Here is a 19839-nt window from a genome sequence, read left to right as displayed (position 1 = left end):
AGATATGTTCCTCTCTCATGAGGTCTATATCCGTAAAATGAGTTCAGGGTTCTAATTTTCCTAAAGCTTCCAGGACATGAGTTTACCTCTTATTATGTGCACAAGTTATTTCAAATGTAAATACTGCTTCATGTTTGACCCAATTGTTCACCTGCCCCAACCCCCACCCCTAAATCCCTTCCACTTTGGCGTAGAGATGCTTTTGGGCGTTAATGTCATATTCTTTCGAAATCGACCCCTCATGCGATAGTTTGGGACATTTGGTGTGAGAGGAGGAGGATTCTTGGATGCCTCACATTTGGAGATTCCAAGCTTGTGTTACTTGATGTGGACCACTCATGGAATGTCCAGATACAAGATAGATAGTAGCTTATATGGTGTATAGGTATCCAGCTTCCAAAGATGGGTGAGATAACCTTATTTGGCACAACTGATGTCACTGTTTTTTCATTTTTTCTTGCTTTAGTGAATGACTATTCACTGATTTTTTGTTCTACTTTCTCTTAGTGAAAAATTCAAAGTTTTGGTAAAAAACTGTTCTTGTGCAAATATGATTGAATCTTTGGAGCTGATCTGTTCAATACAAACTTGGATTGGAGTTTTCTTTTAAATTCTGTGATCTGATCAGCATAAAAGTCCATTAGTTGTTGTTTTTGATTCATTCCTAATCACTCTAGGAAAGGGTCACACAGGGCTATCTAGCCCTTGGATTTTCCTGAAAATTTCATGAATTATTACTTGTTTTGTATTGGCACTCGACTAGGTTTTTAGCTTGATTAGAGTGCTGGTTGTTAAGATATCTTGATTCTTCTCTGCGGCGTTGCTATATTGGAGGTTCTCTCCCTGGGGTCGTTGCTGGTTGTAGTTTCAGTCACTATACTTGCCCTGCGGTTGCTGAGTAGGATTTATTCTTTGGTCTATAAATGGTATTCTGCTTATTGTTGATTATAGTTGCTGATATATCAGACTTCTCTTTGCTGATCTACCATTGGATTTCTGCCAAACCTTGTGGATATCTTCTACTGTTTGCAAAGCTGCGACATGATCCGATTGCTGTCTGCAATATCATTGGAGGCTATTTCTTTTATCAACTGTTGTTAGTAATATATGTGTGATCAGATTTGATATTACTTCTCTGTGATTGGAACAGGGCGGGCCTTGGCGCAACGGTAAGGTTGCTGCATTGTGATCTAGTGGTTGCGGTTCGAGTTGGGAAACAAACTCTCTGCTATGGGTTAAGGCTGCATACATTATGACCCTCCCCAGATACCGCAACGGAGGGAGCCCTGTCTACTGGGTACGCCCCTTTTCTCTGTGATTGGATATTCTAGCCTGGTATTGCTCTGCCACTGCTGGTTTTCTTGGTGTTCATTATCCTTTGATATGGTAAGGTTTATTTGAGTTGGTGTTGGTCATTACGACAATATTGGGACTGCAAAAGTTCTTTGTTTTAATCTCCTGGATTATTTGTCCACGTGTAGTGCAACACATGAGGGGGATAACATAGTGGTGCCGGTAGAAGTTCCATTATCTACCATTCTTCTTAATAATATTTTTGCCTTTATCTTCCTCGTGAAGATTATTTGTTTCTCTTCTTGTTGAAGATGTTGTAATATCGGGTGTAATAAGTGTATAAAGGTAAATCTGTCCATAGGGGCATTGATGTACTTGTACCCAAGGTTTAAAGTATTGGTATCGGGTATCGTATCGGTCGGGCGATTTTAAGAGATATATCATATTGTATCGTAGCGTATCGGAGATACGTATCGATCGGTGTAGAAACGCATGAAAATAATCAAAATACACATGGAAATACACTTTTGGACACAAAAAATATAAACAAGTAATTTATGTCATATATCATGCATATACACTAAGAATTGTGAATAATGTATAACCAGACAAGTGCGGCACTTTGAAATTGTTATAAATTATATACATTAGCATATGCTTTAATTTTTGGAAGAAAAGGAAAAAAAAAATCATTTATTGGATGCAATACTAAGTTAGTATAACCTATTCTCTATGAATCATAGCAAAAAAAAGACCAAAAATCAAATATTTGAATAAAAAATCAAGTTTTTTTTCAAAAAACCTACTTTCCCTTCAAGAACACCTTTTGATTTCGAATGTGGGTTGTTGGATGCAGAAAATGTTCTGATTCCACCTCCTTTAGAATCGTTTTTGACCAAGGAGTCGAAGCCCTAAAAAAATCTGGTCGAAAAAACGGGTTTGAACATGGATTTTGGGGTTTTTCCCAAGGCTGGACTGTGTTTTTTTCCGCTGGAAGCTCTCTGTTTCGTGTTCTGCAGGTAAGAATGAACAAAACCCATGTTTTTCTTAATTGGGTCGAGACATATCGAGACGTATCGATATGTATCGGTACGTATCGATATGTATCAACCGATACATATCGATATGTACCGATACATATCGATATGTACCGATACGCTAAAAAATAGTAAAAAAATGAAAAAAGGACATCTCGGCTGTATCGATACATATCGACCGTATCATATCGTATTGATATGTATCGGTCGATACATATCGATACAGTCGACAGTTTATTTTAAAAAAAAATAGAGATGTATCGGTCTGTATCGTATCGACACCGACCGATACCGAGACGTATTGGCCGATACGATACGATATGATACGGACCAATACTTAATTCCTTGCTTGTCCCTGTATATCACTTATTAGAAATAGAATAGGACTGTCATATTAGCAGCTCAATCATTCCTCTCAATCAAACATGGTATCAGAGCTGAGATCCACCTCGGGATCCCAGCCCTAGCCTCCACCAACTCTCTCCCTCTTTTCCACTCTCGGTTCCATCTCTTAGCCTCTCTTCTCCGACTTCTCCCAACACCTTTTTTCTCTTGGTTTCAGCTTCTATTCTTCGAAGGTCTATCCTAGACCATCAAGGATCTTCCTCTCTCTCATTGGGTTCTCAGATCTCCCTCAAATATTGATTTGAGAGACCCATATATGAAAAACACCTTTTCTTCAGGGTATGAGATTGACTTTTTCAGGGTTTTGGGGTAGATCGACTTTTTGCAAGGTTTTGAGGCCTGAATAGTCTTTTTCAGGGTTTTGATCCCTTTTTCGACCTTTTCGTTGGTCCTTTGTGTTGCTTTTCGATCACTTCAAGGCCTCATCTCTCGATTTACCTCTATCATTAACCTGAGTGGTAACTATATCGGCTGATTCTACTGCATCCATCGGGTCGTGGAACTCATAATGACTTCCCTTCATTCCCTGTTAGCTCTGCTTGATTGGATGGGTGATGCAGGACATTTGGGGGCTGCTTGATGAGGGCATTTTTCCAACACAATCTGGTCAACCCTTCAAGGAATACCAAAGAAAGAGAAGATCACACCATCAGGAATGACATATCAGCACCTTGCCATGTCAGCATCTCATGCCACATCAGCAGCCACATCAGCCGTCCACATCAGTAGCCATGTCAGCAGCCATCCACATCAGCATATGAAGATCTTTGATTTGATTTTATTTCCTTCTTTTAAGTCTTGTGTTGCTAGATATTTTGAATTTTAAATAGGTAGTTTTTTTCTGCAGGCAGTGTTTTTTTTCTGTTTTCTTTTTAGAAGTTACAAAACTGTTTTGGTTGTAAGTTGTAACTTCCTCCCCTATTCTTTCCATCCACTCTTTCCCTCCACGGTTTTGGATTACTGTCCAAATTTGGACAGCAACCTTATTTCCCTCCCCATACTTGTAACCTCCCCTTTATTTTGCTGTTTAAATATGTAAATAGCCTACAGAATAGGTAGAACAGAGAACAGTAAATAAAAAGTGCAGAATCGTTGGAATCTTCTTCTTTCTTTAAGTCTTTCCTCTCTCCCCCCCCCCTCTTCTTCTCTTTTCCCCCTGCAATTCTGATTTCCTTCCTATCTTCTCTTTCTTTCTTTCCCTCCCCCATTTTTTCTTCTTCTTCTTGAATTCTGCTCCCCTTCCCCTTCTTCTTATTCTGTTCTTCTCTTCTCCTCTCCAGGTTCTCTATATTTCTTCCTTCCCCCTCCCTCCCTTGTTACTGTTGTCTTGTTATTTTTCTGCTACACAGAAGTTGCCATGAATGGAGACTGGTCGATTGAGGACCGCAAATTGACATCGATGGTTACTAATTTGATTCTTCCGTTCTATAAAACTCGTGGTCAAGTTTTTTTTTAAAGCAAGGGAGAGTTGATGCAGGACATTTGGGGGCTGCTTGATGAGGGCATTTTTCCACCAAAATCTGGTCAACCCTTCAAGGAATACCAAAGAAAGAGAAGATCACACCATCAGGAATGACATATCAGCACCTTGCCATGTCAGCATCTCATGCCACATCAGCAGCCACGTCAGCCGTCCACATCAGTAGTGTAGAAACAGATTTGAATTAGGTTAATGCTTGGATGATTAGTTCATCCCAAGCACATTGTATTTATAACTATAATGAAATAGTAAAAATAATTACATAAGCAATGTGGGATTAAACCACATAAGAAACTAACAAATAATAAAGGAAAAAAGTCCAGAATACCCCCACGGTATTCCGGCCCAATATAACTAACACTCCCCCTCAAGTTGGAGCATATATATCATGCATGCCCAACTTGACTAAGATAGGATGAAACAGCTTGCTACTCAATCCCTTAGTGAACACATCAGCTAGCTGATCAGAAGACTTCACAAAGGGAACACAAACAAGGCCAGCTTCAAGCTTCTCCTTGATGAAATGTCGGTCAACCTCCACATGTTTCGTGCGATCATGCTGGACAGGGTTATGAGCAATACTAATGGCCGCTTTATTGTGACAGCTTTATTGTCACAATAAAGCATCATTGGAAGATGGACAGCACCACTAATATCCTGCAATAACCCTCTAAGCCACAGAAGTTCACAAATTCCTTGTGCCATTGCACGGAATTCGGCTTCAGCACTAGACCTTGCCACAACATTCTGCTTTTTGCTCCGCCATGTGACAAGGTTTCCACCCACAAAGGAACAGTAGCTAGAGATAGATTTCCTGTCAGGAGAACCAGCCCAATCGGCATCAGTATAGGCTTCAACCTCAAGTGACCATTGGCAGATAGAAGAATTCCCTTTCCTGGAGCAGACTTTAAGTACCTCAAAATACGACGGACCGCATCCATATGAGAGGAATATGGATCATGCATGAACTCGACTCACCAAACTCACAAAGAATCGCAATGTCAGGGCGTGTGTGGGAAAGGTAGATTAGTTTGCCTACTAACCGCTGATAGGCACCCTTGTCAACCGGCTCACCCTCTTTCTCCCTAAGTTTTGTAGTAGCTTCCATAGGAGTATCTGAAGGATGAAAGCCAAGTAGCCCTGTCTCAGTCAATAGATCAAGGACATATTTTCTTTAAGAAAGAAAGATGCCCTTTGAAGATCGAGCAATTTCTATCCATAGAAAATATTTTAGGGGACCAAGATCTTTGACCTCAAACTCACGGCCAAGAAGAATTTTCAAATCCCTGATTGCAGCATCATCATTACCAGTGATCACAATATCATCCACATAGACTACGAGAAGAGTAACCTTGTCACTAAGTCATCTGATAAACAAAGTGTGATCAGCATTGCTCTGCTTGTAACCTGCTGAAATCATAGCATTATGAAATCTGCCAAACCAGGCCCTGGGTGACTGCTTCAAGCCATAAAGGGCACGCTTCAATTTACAAACCTTACCCTTAGTCCTGTCATCAGAGAAACCAGGTGGAATGTCCATATATACCTCCTCCTCAAGCTCCCCATGGAGAAAGGCATTTTTGACATCTAACTGCTGAAGATCCCACCCAAGATTTGCAGCACAAGATAATAACACCCTGACAGTGTTGAGCTTTGCCACTGGTGCAAAGGTCTCCTGATAGTCAACTCCATAAGTCTGAGTTAATCCCTTTGCAACCAAACGTGCCTTGTACCTGTCCACCGAACCATCAACCTTCTGTTTAACTACGAAGACCCATCTACAGTCCACTGGTTTTTTCCCTGGAGGAAGAGCCACAAGATCCCACGTATTATTTTTGTGTAGTGCTCTCATTTATTCCAACATTGCTGTCTTCCACTTTCCATCAATAGATGCTTCCTGCCAATTTCTAGGAACCAAAACAGAGGAAAGAGAAGATACAAATGCACGAAAAGAGGGAGAAAGAGAGTTATACGAAACAAAATGAGATATGGGATGTAAAGTGCAAGTCCTAGTACCTTTGTGAAGTACAATAGGTAGGTCGGAAGGAGATGGATTACCAGGAGATGTAGGATCTGTGTCTGGAGCCGGCAATTGGATGGGTACTAGTGCTATAGTGGGATGCAACTGCCCTCTTGTGGACCTTCCCCTTGTATAGGTGGTCATGTTGGAGTTGTCAATTCTCTTCTGAAATTCACCAATAGTTCTCTGGACCGGAGTCTGCTCCCCTTGAGTAGGAATATTAACAACACTATTTTCTATGGTCTCCCCCTGTAAAGGATTTCCATTGGGTGAGGGAGGAACAGCCAGAGGTTGTTGGGAGGTCTCCAAAGTAGGATGGGCAGCATCCAAGGGTGGATGGGAAGCATCCAAAAGGGGCTGACAGCAGCTGTGGGTGGTAAAGAGGGTGGACAGCCGAGGCTCCTCGGTAGAGGAATCTCGAAAGCCACATCTTCACCAAGACTCTCCCCGAAGAGGTGGCGAAGAATAATAAGAAAGGGACTCATGGAAAACAACATCCATGCTAACCATGGTACGGCGGGAAGGGGGATGGTAACATTTATAGCCTTTCTGGGTTGGAGAATAACCCAAAAAAATACAACGGAGTCCTCGAGGGTCAAGTTTGCTGGGAGATTTAGTATCTCGAGCATAACACACACAACCAAACACCTTGGGAGGCACAATAAAGGAGGAATGGCCAATTAAAACATCAGAGGGGCTACGGGAGTGAAGTACCCGAGATGGCAGCCTATTGATGAGATAGGCTGCCGTGATAACCGCATCCCCCCAATATTGAGACGGGACATTCCTCGTAAACATTAATGCTCTGGCCATTTCTAACAAGTGGCGGTTTTTCCTTTCTGCCACACCATTCTGGGCAGGGGTATCAACACAACTAGTCTGATGAATGATTCCATGGTCAGCCAAATAGTTTTGAAATTGTGATTCTCTATACTCTGTTCCATTATCACTTCTCAATATTTTGAGAGTAGCCTGGAACTGAGTTTGGACCATTTTATGAAAGTGTTGAAAGCATGAAAAAACTTGATTTTTGGTGTGCAAGAGATAGACCCATGTGTTCTTAGAATGACAATCAATGAAAGATACAAACCACCGATGGCCAGAAATAGAGGGTTTATGATTAGGGCCCCAAACATCAGAATCCACTAACTCAAAACAAGAAGAACTTCTTTTATTTGAAATAGGATAATTTGAACGTGTCTGTTTGGCCAGAACACACGCCTCACAAAAAAAGTCATCCTTAGTATGTAGGGTGACCAAACTAGGAAAGAAATGTGCTAAAATTCCTAAAGGGGGGTGACCTAACCTAGAGTGCCACTGGTAGAGTTCAGAAGAGACCATGGAGTTCTGTTGTAGTGGAGAAGGTAATGGTGGTGGAGAGAAGCGACCATCATCAAGTAGGTATAGCCCACCGTGCACTTTACCCAATCCAATCGTCTTCCCAGAGGCCAGATCCTGAAACACACAATGAGAAGGAAAGAAAGTAACTTTGCAGTTAAGATCACGAGTAATACTACTAATGGAAAGAAGGTTAGTAGTAAAATTAGAAATGTGCAAAACAGAAGTTAATGGAAGGGAGGAAGTGCAGTTGATGATTCCCTTTCCAGAGATAGATGAAAGAGAACCATCAGCTACCTTGACCTTGTCCTTCCCAGAATTAGGAGAGTATCGATGAAACAAACTAGAGGAACCAGTCATATGATCTGTAGCCCCAGAATCTATGATCCAAGGATGGGAAGCTACAGAAACACAATGACCGCCAAAAGGAATACCTGATCGGGCAAAGTGTGAACCTGAATGAGCGGAAGAATTGGCAATAGCTGATGTAGTAGAGGCAGCAGCAGCGGAAGACCTCGAGATACGTCGAAATGCCTCGTAGCTCATCCTGGGATAGACCAGGGTCGTAGTAGGGTCCGTAGTGTCAGCCTCACCGATGGGCCTTAGGCTTTGTCTTGTTCTTGGTCTTGGCAGCCCGTTTTGCTTCAAAGTCAGCTGGTTTCCCATGAAGTTTTCAGCACCTCTCCTTGGTGTGATATGGTTTGTGACAGTGCTCACAAACAACAGTCCCTGTAGTAGAATCACCAGGAGAAGCAGTGCCAATAGGTCTAGGAGTGATGGGGGCAGTAACCTTGAGAGCAGATCTGTCAGTAATAGGAGGATGTAACATGGCAGCCCTACGGTTCTCCTCAGAAGAAACCAATGCATAAGATTGTTCAAGTGTGGGAAAAGGTGTATGGCCCAACACTTGAACACGAATGGGATCATACTCCATATTCAAACCAGCTAAAAAATCATAGACTCTGATCTTGTCCACATGTTTCTTATAAGAGGCAATATCAGCAGCTGTAGAGGGGTGAAAATCAGAGTAATGATCCAACTGTTGCCACAAGCTGCGGAGAGAAGCATAGTAGTCCGAAACAGAAAGCTCCCCCTGAGTAGTGTGAAGGACCTTCTTTCGAATTTCATAAACCTGGGCATCATTGCCAAGCTGTCCGTAGGTCTCCTTGCAAGCAGCCCATATCTGGTCGGCAGTATCCAGAAGAAGAAATTATGCTGTAAAGCTGAAGTCATAGAGCCTATGAGGTAGGACATGAGAACACCATTATTGGCCAGCCACTTAGTCTAATCAGGGCCTTTATCACTAGGCTTAACAATAGTGCCATCAATATGGTCAGTGAGGCCATGGCCAGCAATGGCAAAGGAGGCTGATCTGGACCACAGAAGGTAATTTGAGCCATCCAGTTTGATGGGGTTAGGTGGAAAGCTGTGATAATCCGTCTTGTGATTGCCATCATGAACAGAAGTAGCAGTAGAGTTGGTAGAGTCACCCATACCGGCAGCAGAGAAGGCCAAACAACTTCAAGTAAAGTCCCAAACAAATAGAACCAGCAGCCAAAAAGAACCTTGATCGATTATGGTTTTTAGGGTTTTGAACAAAACCCTAAAGTGATGGAATCGATGGATGAGCCTAGGCTGCAATAAATAATATCAAAGTCGCTGAAAAACTGAGGTAGAGAAGTCCTTAATAAGAGAAACACATCTGGAGAAAAAATCAGATCCAAAAAAACAGGTGCAGCAGCCCAATATCGATAGAATTAGGGTTTAAAAAACCCTGTAATGATGAGATCGATCTCAAGGTCTTCACACACCAAAAAACAGATCTGTAGAAGTTGATATAGCTGTCGAAGGAGCCCTTATAAGTGAAGAAAACACCTGCAAAAAATCAGCAACAGTGGGCAGCAATAACCCTAAGATCGATAGATGTCAGGGTTTTTGAAAAAACCCTGATAATGGAGGAATCGATCTCAAGGAAGTCTTCAATCTTGAGGAATAATTTCTGAACCAATAAAACAACAATTCTGCAGCAGCTTCTGGTCTTCAAAGAGAGGAGAGGAACCCTTGTATCTGATGAAGAAGCAATCTCCAAGAAGGAACTGAAGAACCAATATCGCAGCAGTGTTGATTGGAGTCTATCGAACAGAATTATAAGTCATAAATGAGGTAATGGGGGCAGCAACTGGATCGCATGATTACCTCATCAGTGCTGCCCTATATGGGAATGAAGAACAAGGGAGAAGAAGGAGGGAACTAGAAGAGAAGAAGATCGAGAGAGAAAGAAGAACAAAAAACGAGAAAAATTGGTGCCCCTAGTTCGAAATCTGCTCTGATACCATGTAGAAACAGATTTGAATTAGGTTAATGCTTGGATGATTAGTTCATCCCACAGTATTCTGGCCCAATATAACTAACAAGTAGCCATGTCAGCCATCATCCACATCAGCATATGAAGATCTTTGATTTTATTTTATTTCTTTCGTTTAAGTCTTGTGTTGCTAGATATTTTGAATTTTAAATAGGTAGTTTTTTTCTGCAGGCAGTTTTTTTTCTGTTTTCTTTTTAGAAGTTACAAAACTGTTTTAGTTGTAAGTTGTAACTTCCTCCCCTATTCTTCCCCTCCACCCTTTCCCTCCACGGTTTTGGATTGCTGTCCAAATTTGGACAGCAACCTTATTTCCCTCCCCATACTTGTAACCACCCCTTTATTTTGCTATTTAAATATGTAATAGCCTACAGAATAGGTAGAACAGTAACAGAAAATAAAAAATGCAGAATCGTTGGAGTCTTCTTCTTTCTTTAAGTCTCTCCTCTCTCTCTCCCCCCCTCTTCTTCTTCTCCTACTGCTTCTTCTCTTTTCCCCCTGCAATTCTGATTTCCTTCCTTTCTTTCCCTCCCCCATTAATGGGAGCAACTACTTGATGTGGTCTCGCTCCTGTTATCTCCCCATTGATTCCCGTGGCTATACGGGTTATTTGATGGGTGACACTGCAAGGCCTACTGTTGCTTATGCTTCACAGAGGAAGTGGTTTTCTGATAACTCCCTGGTGATAGACTTCCTCATCAACTCTATGCAACCTTAGATTGCTTGAGGTTATCTTTTAATGGTTTGTGAGTTGCATAAGAAGCTTCATGAAACCAAGTAGAAGGACTAAACACTTTCCCAATACTATGCCGAGCTGCGAAGTCTGTAGCAGGAGCTTGATTTCTATGCTACTTTTCAGACAACCTGTACTACTGATGTGATTGCCTTCAAGAAACGGGAAGATAAGTTTCGGGTTTATGATTTTCTAGCTAGGCTGAATGTTGAATATGATCAGATTCGTGCCCAAGTACTTAGTCAGGACCCTTTCCCTACTTTGGAGCAGTCTTACTCGTTGATTCAGTTAGAGGACAGCCGTTGTAATGCGATGCTATAGAATACTCAAGACCGATCTGCTTTACTCTCTAGGTCCACTAAGCCTAAAGGTGGTCCCCCTCGATCCAGTGATCGCTCTATTGATCGTGCCTTCTATGATAGGGAACCAGTCAGGTGTGGCTACTATGGTAAGGAATGTTATACCAAGGAATCTGCTAGAAACTACATGGCTGTCTTACTTCTTCTTCTTCACAAGGTCGTAGCCATGGTCGATCGTCCTAGGCTGCACATTACACAAAGGCTTCTGAACCGGCTCCTGATAGTACCAATACCTCTCTTTCTCAGGATGAGCTTGCTATGCTTAGGCGTTTGATGGCTCGCTTGGAGCCTTCCACTGCTCTCGCTTTCGCCTCTACATCTACTCTAGTTTTCTCTTGACTCTCACCTTGCCTACTCAGGTATTACTTTTGGAGGTCATTGTGCATCGGTTGTCTCTCGTCCTTGGATTATTGACTCTGGTGCCACTAATCATATGACTGGCTCTTCTAGTCTCTTTTTTCGGTATTCCCCTTGTTCTGTTAAAGACAAAGTTATAGTGACTGATGGTTCTCTTTCCACTGTTCTGGGAAGGGTTTTATCACTTATTCTCCCTTTTTAACTTTGGCATTTGTTCTTCATGTTTCGGATTTTTCTACTAACCTTCTTTCTATCAGTCGTCTACCACTGACCTGAATTGTAAAATGACCTTTTTTCCTTTCTCACTATGTTTTTCAGGATCTAATGACAGGGAAAAGAATTGTTGTGTAGGGTGCATGGTGGTCTTTATTTGCTTGATGATGACATATCTTCAGTGGGTCAAGCTCATCAGACTGGTTCTCCTTCAGTATCTTCTGAGATACTTCTTTGGCATAGGCATTTAGGCCATCTCCCTGTTGGCACTTGGGCTAAAACTTTTCCTAGTTTATTTCAATATTGTAATCGGATTTCTTTTGTGATGCTTGTGTTTTAGCCATACAAACTCGTGCAACTTATTCCAATTTGAATAATAGAAGTTCTTCTCCTTTTATGTTAATTCACTATGATGTCCGTTATCCTTCTATTACTGGTTATTGTTGGTTTGTGACTTTTATTGACTGTTATACACTGGTCACTTGGATTTATTTGATGCATCAAAAGAGTGAAGTGTTTCATTGTTTCAGCTTTTCCATACCATGGTCCATACCTAGTTTAACTCTACCATCAAAATTCTCCGCAGTGACAATAGTAGGGAATATCTTGAGGGTTCCTTTCACCCTTATCTTGCTACTCAGGAGATCATCCATCAGACCAGTTGCATTGATACACTGTCTCAGAATGGTGTGGCTGAACGCAAAAATAGGCATTTGTTGGAAGTGACCCTTACTCTTATGTTTGAGACGAATGTTCCCCCTCAGTATTGGAGTGAAGCTGTACTCACTGCTGCTTATCTCATCAATTGGATGCTGACTTGTGTCCTTGACTTCAAGGCTCCGGTTGAGATTCTCCAGGGTTCTTCCACTTTTCTTATCCCTCTTAAAGTCTTCGGATGTGTCTGTTTTGTCCGAAACCATCATCTTCATGGAAAGCTAGATCACTGAGGACTTAAGTGTGTTTTCATTGGTTGCTCTGCTACCTAGAATGGCTACAAGTGCTATCACCCCCTTCTCGTTTGGTCTTTGTTTCTATGGATGTTGTATTCCATTAGTCTATTGCCTATTACTCTCCAACACCTCTTCATGGGGGGGGGGGGGAGAGTTTTCTTTGTTTGGTGAAGATGTGCCTCCAGTTGTGCCTATACTTGGCTCTAACTCCTCTCCTTCAGTCCCTTCAGTTTAGGGGGAGTCTTCTCCTGTTCACGTTCATCTGCCCATGAAAGTTTATGCCCGTCGTCATCATGAGCAACAAATAGACACCTCAGTGGCTCTTGTGACACCTACACCACCACCTAGCTAGTTGTTATCTCCTGATCCACGTTACAACTCTCAATCAGGTAATACTACTTTAATTCTCCTATTAATTTTGACCCATCTCTTGACTTACCTATTGCTTTTCGAAAGGGAACGAGATCTTGTACTCAACACCCTATTGTTAAGGTGGTTTCGTACAACTCTCTTTCTCCTTCATATCATATCTTTGTGTCTTCCTTGTCTTCCATTTCCATTCCTCAGAATTGGCAGGAAGGTATCATAGAACCGCAGTGGAAGGCAGCCATGATTAAAGAAATGCAAGCCTTGGAAAGAATAGTACTTGAGATTTGGTCTTTCTTCCTCCTCAGAAAAGGACTGTGAGTTGTAAGTGGGTTTTTACTGTAAAGCAAAATATGAATGGGATAGTAGACCGATAAAAGGCTAGGCTGGTTGCAAGAGGATTTACCTAGACTTATGGTTTGGATTACCAGGAGACTTTCGCATCAGTTGCAAAAATGACTACCATCCGTGTGATTCTTTCTTGTGCTATGAATCTAGGATGAGATTTGCAACAACTTGATGTCAAGAACGCATTTCTTCATGGTGAACTGGAAAATGAGGTGTACATGGAAATCCCTCATGGTTTCTCATGCCAGAAAACTAAGGGAAAGGCTTTTAAGCTCAAGAGAGCTTTGTGTGGGCTAAAGCTGTCTTTCTGTGCTTGGTTTGGGAGATTCCATAAAGCTATGCTGTCTGTAGATTACATGCAAAGCATTATTGATCACACCCTGTTCATTAACTGGCACCAAGATTGCTATCCTCATTGTGTATGTTGATGACATTGTTGTCACTGGGGGTGACAGAGGAAAATCTCACCTAAAGACTTACCTTGGTCAAGAGTTTGAGATCAAGGACGTAGGTAAGTTGTGGTATTTTCTTGGCATTGCAGTTGCTCGCTCTATCAAGGGTATCTTTCTATCTAAACAGAAATATACCCTTGACCTCCTATCTGAGACAGGGATGTTGAGTTGTAGACCTTTATATACTCCTCTTGAAGCGAATGCTCATCTCACTAGTAAGACTGATGACCCAGTGGAATAGGGACAATATCAGAGATTGGTTGTGTTAACAAATCTGACTTAAGGAATAAGGCTTGGATGCTCAAAGGCTAATCCCAAGCAATGTATTTATAAAATTAGAAGACAAATTACATGGACAATTCTGTCCCTCATAACCTACTCAATACAAAGCAAAATAAAAAGGGAACAAAAGGACCAGAATACCCCCGACGGTATTCTGTCCTATACAACCAGCACTCCCCCTCAAGTTGGTGCATATATGTCACACATGCCCAACTTGACTAAAACAGGACAGAAAACTTTGCTACTCAACCCTTTAGTGAACACATCGGCTAGCTGGTCAGCAGACTTCACAAAGGGAACACAGATGAGACCAGCTTCAATCTTCTCCTTAATGAAATGTTGGTCAACTTAAACATGCTTGGTACGATCATGCTGGATAGGGTTATGAGTGATGCTAATGGCAGCCTTGTTGTCACAATATAGCATCATGGGAAGATGGACAGCAACTCCAATGTCTTGCTACAACCCTTTAAGCCATAGCAACTCACAGATTCCTTGTGCCATAGCACGGAATTCAGCTTTAACACTGGATCTTGCCACAACATTCTGCTTCTTGCTACGCCGTGTGACAAGATTCCCACCCACAAAAGAGCAATATCCAAAGATGGATTTCCTGTCAGTAGAGCCAACCCAATCAGCATCAGTGTAAGCTTCACCTTTCAGATGGCCATTGGGAGATAAAAGTATTTTTTTTCTAGGAGCAGACTTTAAATACCGAAGAATGCGAATAACTGCCTCAATATGAGAAGAATAAGGATCATGCATAAATTGGCTCACTAGACTAACTGCAACAGCTATCTGGCCGTGTATGAGAGAGGTAGATTAGCTTGCCAACCAATTCTGATAGCGACCTTTGTCCGCTGGTTCACCTTCTTTCTCCTTAAGCCTTGCAGTAGCTTCCATGGGAGTATCTGTGGGATGACACCCTAACATCCCTGTTTCGAACAACAAATCTAGGATATATTTCCTTTGAGAAAGGAAGATGCCCTTTAAAGATTGAGCAACTTCTATCCCTAGAAAATATTTTAGAGTTCTCAGATCCTTTATTTCAAACTCATGGCCAAGGAAGTGCTTTAATTTCTTGATCTCATCAACATCATCTCCGGTTATAACAATATCATCAACATAGACTATGAGAATAGTTACCTTATCACCAACTCGTTTGATGAACAGTGTATGATCAGCATTGCTTTTCTTATAGCCCACTGAAAGCATTGCCTTGTGAAACCTGTCGAACCAAGCTCTAGGTGGCTGTTTCAACCCATAAAGAGCACGCTTCAATTTACAGACCTTGCCCTTGGTCTTATCATCAGAGAAGCCTGGTGGAATATCCATATATACCTCTTCCTCGAGCTCTCCATGGAGGAAGGCATTCTTCACATCCAACTGCTGAAGATCCCACCCAAGATTTAGAGCGCATGACAATAACACTCTTACAGTATTGAGTTTAGCCACTGATGCGAAGGTCTCCTGATAATCAACTCCATAAGTTTGGGTAAAGCCCTTTGCAACCAGGCGTGCCTTATATCGATCCACAGTCCCATCAACCTTCTGTTTGACCACAAACACCCATTTACATCCCATTGGTCGTTTCCCTAGAGGAAGATCTACAAGATCCCAAGTATTATTTTTTTTCAATGTTCTCATTTCTTCCAACATTGCTACCTTCTACTTTCCATCTGTGTAAGCTTCCTGCCAATTTTTAGGAATAGAAACAGAGGACACAAATGCACGAAAAGATGGAGAAAGAGAACTATAAGAAACAAAATGGGAAATGGGATGCTGAGTGCCAAGTCCTAGTACCTTTGCGATAAGCAATAGGTTGGTCGGAAGGAGAAATCTTACCAGGAGGAGTAGGGTCTAGATCCACAGTCGGCAACTGGATGCGTATGTTAAGAATAGTAGTTTCAGGGGTATATTTGTACATATCCACATGTTTTTATGTTTTTTTATGTTATTTGTATAAGGCTAGGGGCCTCTCTGTAATTATTCATTCTTTTGAATATAAACCTGTTAGTCTCTAGTTTGAGACATAACACATAATCCCCAACATCGTGTTTGCTCTCCTAGAGCTTCTTCTCTCTTCTCTCCTCTTCTCCTTCCATTCTAAAACCTAACATGGTATCAGAGCATCTTGCTCCTAGATTTTGAAGGTGGTAGAAGGCTGTTTGGAAGGTGAAGAACAGTTCCTTTGAAGGAAAACCTAGCCTTCCTTCTCAGATCGATTTCTCTCTTGTTTGCAACCTGAATGATGAGTGACCAGTTGCTCTAGTTTCGTTTGGACGTGCTCTTTCTTTCCCTTGTATCCTCTCAAGCATCTTGGAAGCTCCTAAGGATTAGAACTACATCTCGGCCAGGCCATTTCTGCAACTTTTTCTGCCAGCCAGAGGGACTGATTCGAAAGAGCTCTTCAATAGAGCTTGGTTTGGGAGTTTTTTTGGGCTATACCCTGTCGTTTTTTGGTTAGGAAGGTTCTTCTTCTTTGCTCCACTGTTGTTTGATGATTGTTTAAAGTTCTACAAGCTATTTCAAGGTTTTCTGTCCCGATTTGTATCTGTTTTTTGCTGCTGTCTCTTGAGAACCCACTGTGGTTACTTGTGGTGCTGTTGTTTGGTTCCCAACTGTTTGCTTTGAAGTCACAATGGGTGAAAAAATGGAGACACGATCATCCCTCCATCTCGAAATATCTCGAGACATCCGAGTTTCCCATCATTGCGAGCTTGCCTTTAATCCCTTCACCTTCATATGAGAATCCCAATGTTCAGCTCCCCATTGTCAAGCTTGACAATCATAATTACTTGGATTGGTCACGGTCTATGAAACTCATTCTTCGGAGTAGAGGAAAGTTGGGATACATATCTAGGAGCTTCAAGGCTTCCCCCTCCATTGATCCAAGTTACTCCAAATGGGAAACAGAGAACTCCCTTGTGATGACTTGGCTTATTTTTTCAATGAAGCCGGAGGTTGGAAGAAGGTTTATGAGCAAGGAGATTGCCAAAGAAATTTTGTATTTTTGATAGAGTGGGAGACTCTACCAAGGTTTATCAACTTCTCCAACAGATTGTTAGCCTGCGCCAGGGTGACAAAAGTATCTCTGAATACTATAGTCTGGTCGTAGGACTGTGGGAGGAGTATGATCATTATAGAGATCTCCAGTTGTACCCTGTTGATGAGCCTAAAGTGCATCGGCTGTTTGAGAAGGAGAGGGTCCTGTTCCTCCTTGGAGGTCTTAATCCTAAATTTGAACCTTTACGGGTCCAGATCCTTGGCCGACCAAGTCTCCCCTCCCTGAAGGAAGTGTGTGGTTATCTACAGAGTGAGGAGACCCGTAGGGGTGCTATGGAGACCACTCCCACCGTTGAGCGCTCTGCCCTTATTTCTTCCACTCCTCAGGATCGTACTCCCCTCACCAAGGGGTCTGGTAGGGGTCGATTCTCCTGTGACTATTGTGGCAAGTCTGGACATAGGAAGGAGTTTTGTTGGGATCTTCATGGGAAACCATCCTCTACTTCATCAGGGGGACAGAAAGGACAGAAGAAGAATAGGCCTAAGGCCCACGTTGGAGTTCATGAGCCTGATCCATCCTCTCTCTCCAAAGAAGACATAGCTGTATTTTGCCGAATTGTAGCCCACTTGGATGGTTCCTCCTCTACTGCTACCACTACTTCCACTGCTCTACAGGTCTCTTCCTCTTCTGGTACCACGCCCTGGGTCATTGACTCCGGAGTCACAGATTATATGACTGGGTAGGTCTCAACTTTATAATTCTTACTTTATTTGCTCTGGGAAAGACAAGGTAAAAATTGCTGATGGCTCCCTTTCTTCCATTTCGGGTAAGGGAGATGTCCAAGTCACTCCACTTATCCCTTTGAAATCTGTCTTTCATGTTCCCAACTTTGCTACTAATCTTCTTTCAGTTAGCCAATTGACTAAATTTTTAAACTGTTTTGTCACCTTCTTTCCTACCCATTGTCTCTTTCAGGATTTGGTGACGAAGAGGGTGATTGGCAGTGGACGTGAAGCAGATGGCTTATATGTTTTGGACACTTGTGCTTCCCCTGTTGCGAAAGCTCAATCTTACGTGTGTGGGCAAGATGGCGGACGTACACAGGAGGATATTTTGCTTTGGCATTGTCGTTTGGGACACCCCTCTTTTTCTGTTATGAGGAAACTGTTGCCACATTTATTTACCTCTTTTCCTGTCAATCATGTGTTCCATTGTGAACCTTGTCTTTTTGCAAAAAGTTGTAAGATAATTTATCCATCTACTAGCAATAAATCTACTTCACCTTTTCACATTGTTCACACTGATGTTTGGGGTCCTTCCTCAGTTACTTCTTTACGTGGCTTCCGCTACTTTGTCTCTTTCATTGATGATTTCTCTCGGGTTACTTGGGTTTATCTCTTGAAACAAAAGAGTGATGTCTATGCCGCGTTTAAAATTTTTTATGAGTTGGTGTTTACTCAGTTTCAAACTTGTATTCAGATTGTCAGTTCCGATAAAGGTGGAGAGTATACGTATGGTGGTTTGGAAACCTTTTTTTCTGACCATGGCATTGTCCATCAGGTGGCTTGTGTTGATACCCCCCAACAAAATGGGGTTGCTGAGCGAAAAAATCGCCACCTGTTGGAAGTGGCTCAGTCTCTTTGGTTTACAATGCATGTTCCAAAAACTTTTTGGTCCAATGCCTGACTCACTGCTGTCTTTCTTATTAATCATATGCCCTCCAGTGTCTTGAACTTCAGAGTCCCTCTTGATGTCTTACCCTCACTTTCTTCTTCCTTTTCTCTTCCTCCAAAAGTGTTTTGTTGTATTTGCTATGTCTATATTAGCAATTCTGCCCGCACTAAATTGGACCCTAAGGCCTTGAAGTGCCTCTTTCTTGGGTATTCCTCTACCTCCAAAGGATACAAATGTTATCACCCTCCTACCTGTCGGTGGCTTCTCTCCAAAGATGTCCATTTTTTTGAAACCATTCCGTATTTTCAGTCACCTCTTCAGGGGGAGAGTTCATCCCTTGGTGTTGCGATTGAAGAGGTTCCTGAGTTTGTTTCCTTTCCCTTCTCCTCTCTTGTTCCTATTCCCCCTTTTTAGATTGACAAAGGAAAAAAAAGTTCTGTGGATTCTCTTGTTGAGGGGGAGAGTTCTATAGATGCTATTGTTGAGAAGGAGCCGCCTTGTGCACCGGTGAACAGAGAACAGGGGGAGCTACTGTTGTATACAAAGAAGGATGGCAGCCAAAATCCTTCCTCATGGCTTCCCATAAAGAAGACCTGCCAAAACCCCCTTTCGTCTCCTCATCCTGGATCTACATCCATTGAGACAGGTATACCTTCCTCTACTTCCACATCCTCAGACTTAGATCTCCCCATTGCACATCGCAAGGGAACACGGGCATGTACTAATCCTATTGCCAAGTTTATCTCCTACAGGTGTTGCCTTCACTGTGGCTATTTCCTCTATACCTATTCCTAAGAATGTAGCAGAGGCTATGGCTGATCCGAAATGGAGAGAAGCAATGAATACAGAGATGGTGGCTCTTGAGAAGAATCACACTTGGGATCTTGTTGAACTCCCACAGGGGAGAATTCCTGTTGGTTGCAGATGGGTATTCACAGTCAAATTCAAGTCTGATGGTACTCTGGAGAGGTATAAGGCAAGACTGGTTGCCAAGGGATATACACAGGTGTATGGCATTGATTATCAGGAAACCTTTGCTCCAGTGGCCAAGCATAACTCCATTCGGGTACTTCTCTCAATGGCTGCAAATCTTGATTGGCCATTATACCAGCTTGATGTAAAGAATGCATTCTTACATGGTGACTTAGAAGAAGAGGTCTACA

General features: G+C 42.1%; 1 long non-coding RNA gene across 1 annotated transcript; it reads left to right on the top strand.

Moving 5' to 3' along the window:
• Nucleotides 1-564: 564 nt before the first annotated feature.
• Nucleotides 565-18260, top strand: LOC122642645. Its single transcript, XR_006330074.1, has 3 exons — nucleotides 565-740; nucleotides 17389-17392; nucleotides 18248-18260. It is a non-coding gene; the product is annotated as an uncharacterized LOC122642645 (long non-coding RNA).
• The last annotated feature ends 1579 nt before the right edge of the window (nucleotides 18261-19839 follow it).

Source organism: Telopea speciosissima, chromosome 10 (assembly GCF_018873765.1).
Source record: "Telopea speciosissima isolate NSW1024214 ecotype Mountain lineage chromosome 10, Tspe_v1, whole genome shotgun sequence".
Classification (NCBI taxonomy): domain Eukaryota; kingdom Viridiplantae; phylum Streptophyta; class Magnoliopsida; order Proteales; family Proteaceae; genus Telopea; species Telopea speciosissima.
Note: the sequence above shows the minus strand (reverse complement) of the source record. Positions and strands in the feature narration are given on the sequence as shown.